Source organism: Lolium rigidum, chromosome 7, assembly GCF_022539505.1.
Source record: "Lolium rigidum isolate FL_2022 chromosome 7, APGP_CSIRO_Lrig_0.1, whole genome shotgun sequence".
Classification (NCBI taxonomy): domain Eukaryota; kingdom Viridiplantae; phylum Streptophyta; class Magnoliopsida; order Poales; family Poaceae; genus Lolium; species Lolium rigidum.
This window is the reverse complement of record NC_061514.1, coordinates 53,781,674-53,788,236: the sequence shown is the minus strand read 5'-3', so window position 1 is coordinate 53,788,236 and position 6,563 is coordinate 53,781,674. Positions and strand designations below refer to the sequence as shown.

At 50.2% G+C, this 6,563-nt stretch overlaps 1 pseudogene; it reads right to left on the bottom strand.

Annotated features, from left to right (window-relative positions):
* Nucleotides 1–2,454: 2,454 nt before the first annotated feature.
* LOC124671366 lies at nt 2,455–3,231 on the bottom strand (annotated as a pseudogene).
* Nucleotides 3,232–6,563: the final 3,332 nt, after the last annotated feature.

The window sequence follows — 6,563 nt, the reverse complement described above, 5'->3', positions numbered from 1 at the left end:
TACAGAACTGCAGGAAATGTGAGGAATTACTTGGTTACTCTAACACATGCTGGCTGTTCCAAGAAATCTAATTGTTAGTTTGCATTTGATATGCAGGAAGATATGGCCCTTAGCTCATTGCTGACATGGATACATGATCAACTCCCCAGTATGTATGACCAGTCTTCACATGGTGTCTCTGACTTCTGCTTAAATGCAGCGTTCCTGCTTTGTTCATAAGGACAGTTGGTCTCCGTTGCCATTCAACTGTTGATACATCAACATCTTCAGAGTCAGTCGCATATCGTTGGACAGAAGGAGGCATTGAGAAATCTGAAGGTAGTTTGATAGTGTAGATGGCCAAAGGTAAACCAATAGCTTTAGCATCAGCCAACAAGAGCGTACTAAGCTCTATGCCGCCGATCAGTTCTTCATCCGACAGTGCGGCTTCAAGCATGACAAAGTCATTGAGATCCCGATAGTTGCAGCGAAGCGGAGGTTGCCCCTGGTGGCGAGGTGCAGTGCGGCGGACATTCTGGCGGCAAGTTGCGGAGTTGATTTCCACGATGTGAACAGTCAAAAATTATAAGGTGAAGCCTGTAATATATGAGGATGGGGCACTAGTTATCTTTAATTATGAGAATGTGACCACATCATGTTCTTGTAGAAGATACGAATCCAAAGGTTTGTTGTGCAAGGAGGATATACAGACCTTCTACTTCAAAATGATTGATCGTCATAGCTGCTGCACCCTTGGATAAGAATGGATTTTGATGTAGTGAATCTCAGAAAATGGAAGGAGTAGGCATAGCAATAATTTTGATCGTCCGGGGGATCGCCAGCAGAGTTACGGACCCGTCCCCTCCGTCGCTGGGATCGCTGATGCTGCAGCGACCAGGACATCATGATGAGATTGTCGATGACTTGGTTGTCCTTATGGAGTCGCCCGGTAACTGGTCACATTTTGGTCCGCTCTAAATGTTATGTCTGAGTCTGCTCCCAAAGTTCAGTTTGTGTATCTTTCTCACTGTTGTAATGTTGTAAAGAGCTGTATGTATGTGATGCTTCTGACTTCTGAGTCCGTTTGTTTCGTGACTCAGTTGCAAAGATACAAAAAGTAGAGCTAAATATGACAGCATCAAAAGTTCCAGATGTAATTTAAATTTTATATGAGGATCTTAATTGTTTGTGTGTGTTTCATTTTCTTGGATCTAATGTTGTTTTATTTTGAAAACAAACTGTTTCGTTTACATGAAAACAAACTGTTTCTCTCGAGATTTGGTTCTAGCAGGGAACAAGCAAACACCCAGAAAGTTTAGAAAACTATTAAGATTGTACAAAATCCCATCTTCCAAACATGGGCTTGAGAGTTTTATACAGAGCATCTGCACAGAACTGTGCTCAAGAGACATGTGTACAGTTATACATGCTGCAGAGGTCGATCGATGAATCGACCCGATGATCGGATCAGACATGGTAGCTAGCACGGGCCACATGATGGAGCAGGCGTGGGGATTCTCGTCGCTGAAGTAGCTCCGCGCGGCGACGGGCACGACGCTGGATAGCGCCTGCTGCTCGTGGCAGTAGTATCCGCGAACTTTTGTGCTGCTACTGCTGCTTGGCGCCTGCCCGGAGCACGGCTGTGTGATCTACGAGTACATGGAGAACGGCAGCCTCTAGGACATGCTCCACCACGGCCAGAATGGCACGCCGCTTTTAGTGTACGACCCCATCCGCATCGCCTGGGAGGTGGCCACCGCCGTCGCATTTCTCCACAGCGCCAGGCCGGACCCCATCACCCATCGTGACCTCAAGCCGGCCAACATCCTGCTCGATCAGAACCTCGCCAGCAAGGTCGGCGACGTGGGCCTCTTGACGTCGCTGCTCCTCCCGGCCGCAACCTGAGCCACGGAGGCCAGCAGTCCAGCACCCGTTGTCGTCCACGATTGGTCAAGCACACGGCGTCATGATGCTACATCGACCCGGAGTACCACGATGGTCAAGTCCGACGTGTACCCGCTGGCCGTCGTGATTCTGCAGATGCTCACGGGGAGGACGTCGCCGCTGGGGCTCGCCGCCTCGCTCACGCCGTGGAGGCTGCGCTGGAAGACGGCGGCAACGTCTTCTCGGACATGCTGGACGTACGCGACCGGATGCGAGTGGCCCTGGAAGAGGCGCGGGAGCTAGCCCTGCTGCCGCTAAACCTGAGAATGGTTGGGGATTTGCCCCATATCTCAACTGTACCCACGCGATCAAACGTGGCAACCAAACCACAACTAAACCCGTACGTAACTCCCATAGCCCAACTAAAATCAAATCTGATTCATATTTCCACCCGAACTAAACTGAACCCAAAGGCAAGACTGTGGGCTGAAACTGTTTGAAAACCGTTTTCTGAAGTGGGTTGCATACAACAGTTTCGTTCGGAGCGCTCTTTCGTTCAATACTCCACCAAGTAATACATTGCACTAGCTCTCACGGGTCAAAGCAGAGCAAAGAAGAAGTCAGCGCACGCTTGACTGCAAACAGCAGCCTGTGGCCGGCCTCCGGCAGCTCGTCGCCGGCCTCGCACAGCTCATTGTCGCCCTCCAGCAGCATGGCCTCCAGCCGCACCAGCCACGGCCACTCCGCGAAAGCCGCTTCCGCCGCCGCCCGGACGGCGCGCGTCGCGATGCCGCAGCAGCCGTGCTCGACGCGGTATCCCAAGGATGCCCTCGACGAGCGTCGCCCGCCTATCTCCTCGGCGCGGTCAGGCTTGACGGAGATGGAGCCCACAACCGCGCCGCCGATGCAGATGCGCGGTACCATGGGTGCGGCAGGACGTGGTCCCGGTCTCCCGGATGTAGCGGCGGGCCTCGTCCACGCGCGCGTAGACTTCGTGGCGCTGGAAGAGGATGACGCGCGTGTCGGACGCCCACGAGAGGAGCGCCTCGGCGTCGGCCTCGGTGAACTCGCGGAGGGTGACATTCATCTCCGGTGCTGGGCGTCTGGGCGTTGCTGGAGGTCCTGGTCAGGGCGGGGGGAGAAGAAAGCTGGGAGGTGGAGAACGGATTCGGGTCAGCGGCGCGGCGGCGGCAGGCCAGCCTGGGAGGCGAGGCGTGAGCCGCGGCAGCAAGCCGGCCAGCCGGGGATGCGAGGCGCGATCGGCGGCGGCAGGCCGGGGAGACGAGGCGCGAGCGGAGGCGACTGCGGCGACAGAGATTGGAAGCTGATAGGCCTGCGAACTGATCTGCCCAACCGGGTGAGACCCATGGTTTTAACTGTGTGAAACCAAACCTGTTCAGGCCTGAACCAAACCAAAACCAACTGTTCTGTAAAATAAACCGCACCAAACCAAACTGTTGTCAAACGCGGACTATTTACACCCAAACCAAACAAACCCACAAGGAATAACTGACCCATTCCACCCGGTTTAGACAAAACCATTCTCAGATTTAGCTGCCGCTCCGGTGCGCCGAGATGCGGTACAGGGACAGCCAAGGCTGCACGTCAAAGGGCGTCGCTGTTAGGACCGCCCGTCTTGTCCGGCACTCCGGCCAGCATCAACGGCCGCAACTCCTCCGGGGACGATGATGTCCGACTACTATTCTTCTCCGGTGACTTTAAGATCTGTGCAGTTTGATCAGATGCTTTGACCGTTTAGAAGGGCGTTTGTTTTTTATAATTTTCACATAATATATTAGAGGTTCCGGTCCCACATGATTTTGGTTCCGTCCCACACTTTTGGTTCCGTTAGTTTGGTTCCGTCTATTTACTACCGTTGGATGGGGGTGGATGAACGGTTATTAAAAATACCAATCACTGTAAAACTTGTATTACTTTGATAGGAGTAAAATAATTTGCCTTACTATTTGCAGGGATGGTACATTATCTGTGTATATATAACACATTTGTATATGCCAGGATTTTCTGCATACTGGTGTAGGAGTATTTGAGATAACACATCATCAGATTTTGTGCATATTGATGTAGGAGTATTTGAAATAATACATCATCTGTCTTCTGGACTGATGATGTATTCAAGTTCAGTTTATTGATCACAAATGCTATTGACGTTGCAAGAATAAGCGCAATGTTTTGTATAAATCCTACTTGATATATAATGGTTCTTATTTTACACAGGAATGATTAGTGACTTCATGTCAGCTAGGGTTGGATCCTATGGACTTGGATTCGAACCACCTTGATTTTTCCTCCATCATTGGGGAGTCTTTTTTATACTTCTCATGCGGATGGGATTATTTGACACTTATATTTTATAACAATTAACTCTTTATGATAACCAGGTGGCAATAAAATGACAGAGAAGCATTTCAATTTTAGAGCATGGAACCTCATAATTAATTCTAATTGCTCCATATTGTGTTTGGTATTTTTAACATTGTATGACATATATAGTTTGCATAGAGAATATAAATGTATATTTGAGTTGAAATACATTACAAAACACGTGCATTGCACGTGCAACATTACCAGTGACCAGAAAAGGTGAACAATGGATAACAAAATGTTTTGTCTGCAACAAAATATTTCTTTGTCCATGTTTAAAAAGTATAAATTATGAAAGTCATACCATGCTATTTGTATTATTGGTGGTATTATCTTTTGCATATCACAAATACATCTGATATTTCCGCTGCAACGCGCGGGGTATATATCACGTAGTTTACCATAAGAGTGAGATCGCTCCGACCTATTGCACCACCAAGTGAGTCCAATGTTTGTATCACACATTGTTTTGCATTTATGATCACTAAATACCAGTGGGTGTTATTGATGTTTATTGAAAATAAAACCTGAAGTAAATAGAGTATTTGACTAAGGAACACACATTTTTAAAACATATTGATGAGATCCATAGGCGGTGAGTTAATTTTTACCGTGTCATGCTTTAGATAAAGATGATATTTCATGTCATGGTGATGTTCTGATTCCTTCAGTACGGCAAAGATGAATGTGGTGTCAAGATATACCTTTCCACCAGCTCTACCCCGCAGATGATCGCATGTATGCATTTATAGCCTATAATTGAACACATAAAATACATTTAAGTTCAAGATAACTTTATTAGATAATAATAAAACATCAGTGATGTCGACAAACATGGTATTTCTACGGACATGATTGATTCAATAACAGCAAAATCTTCAGTGGTGCAGACATAGTCCGCTGGGTTATATAAGTTAGGTAAAAATAATCGAGCAGAAAAAGTGAGGATAACCGAAACGAAACTAAGTACCTTCAAATATAACATGTGTACGTGTTCTTCGGTTTATTATGCCGCGAATGTATTGTCTGTAAATACACATCCCTTGAACTGTGTAAACAGTAACGCCGAATCCTGCTCTGTCGAGGTGTCTCTCGTGCCTTTGATCGATCCAGTGATGGCGTCTCCGCTCAGTTTTCCGTTGGGTGGCCGCGCGCGCAATCCTGCGTCGCCGCAGGACGTGGCCGCGTGGTCCGACGGAGGAGGAGTAGACGGAAAGCAGCGGTGCTTGTTTAGCATGTAGGCGTGACCTTTGCTTTACCTCCGGCCGGCCGGCCATCACGCGGCGGAAGCTGTGGAGCTGGGCAGGGCAGGTCGCCGCGCACGCCACCGGCGCGTGCCCACGCGTTGGCCTGGCCCCCGTGGGGAACGTTGGACGCTGCCACCGCGCGCCTGCCCTGTTTCCATGCAGCTGCTCCCTTGTGCCGCTGTTTGCTGACAGATAAAATAATCAGCTGCAAACTGTAGTTCGTTAGGCGTGGCTTAATAAGATTTGATTAGTTCCTACTAGCAGCTGGCCTTCTTCTCAAGTTGTCATCACACAATCGCTTATGGGCACTGCGTCGTGCTCTTTTTTATCTTGAAAAAAATTGGCGGTAGCCAGCGATAATCAGTATATATGTAAGAGTACTCACCTAAATCTATCAATTCTCAAACCGCTGAACTTGGAGCTCTCCACTGTGAAGAAGACCTGATCTCCAGCTTTCGAAACTCAGTCGATCGCAGCGTGATTGGATTCCTCGCGTGCCATCCAAATCAAACGATGTGTAGCTTTACAAGGACGTGGAGTCGGTTCAATTAGTACGCTGAGAGTCAGGGAGCAGGGAGAGCTGTCGGCGCACGCAAAAGAAAAGAAAGAAGGCGCGCGCGGTCAGGCAAAAGCGAATCGAGTCCGCGAGCGACCGGACAGCGCGCGCGCGCGCGGGAAAAGCAAGAGCAGAAAACCCCAGACGTCACGGCGGCCGGCGCGATCTGCGATTAGAATAAGCTGACGGGGGATGGCCGGATATCCGCTTGCGATCGCCACCGGCTGCGCTGCGCACACGCGTGTGGAACCAGGAATCCCCGCCACGCCGCCGCCGCCCACGCAGTCGTCGTGTCCGTCTCTACCTGGCCGGATCGGCACGCTGACATGTGGACGCCGCACCGCCGGATCGTTGGGGAGCAAGCGCGATCCGCGAGGAGCGCGACGCGGACGGACGGAGCGGTGCGCGCGTACGTGTGCGATGCGGGCGGTGGCCGGTGGGAGTGAGATCTCTGGTTGTGGGGGGGACGTACGTGACGCAACGAGGCACCCACCGCGGCGAGGGAGCGGCGA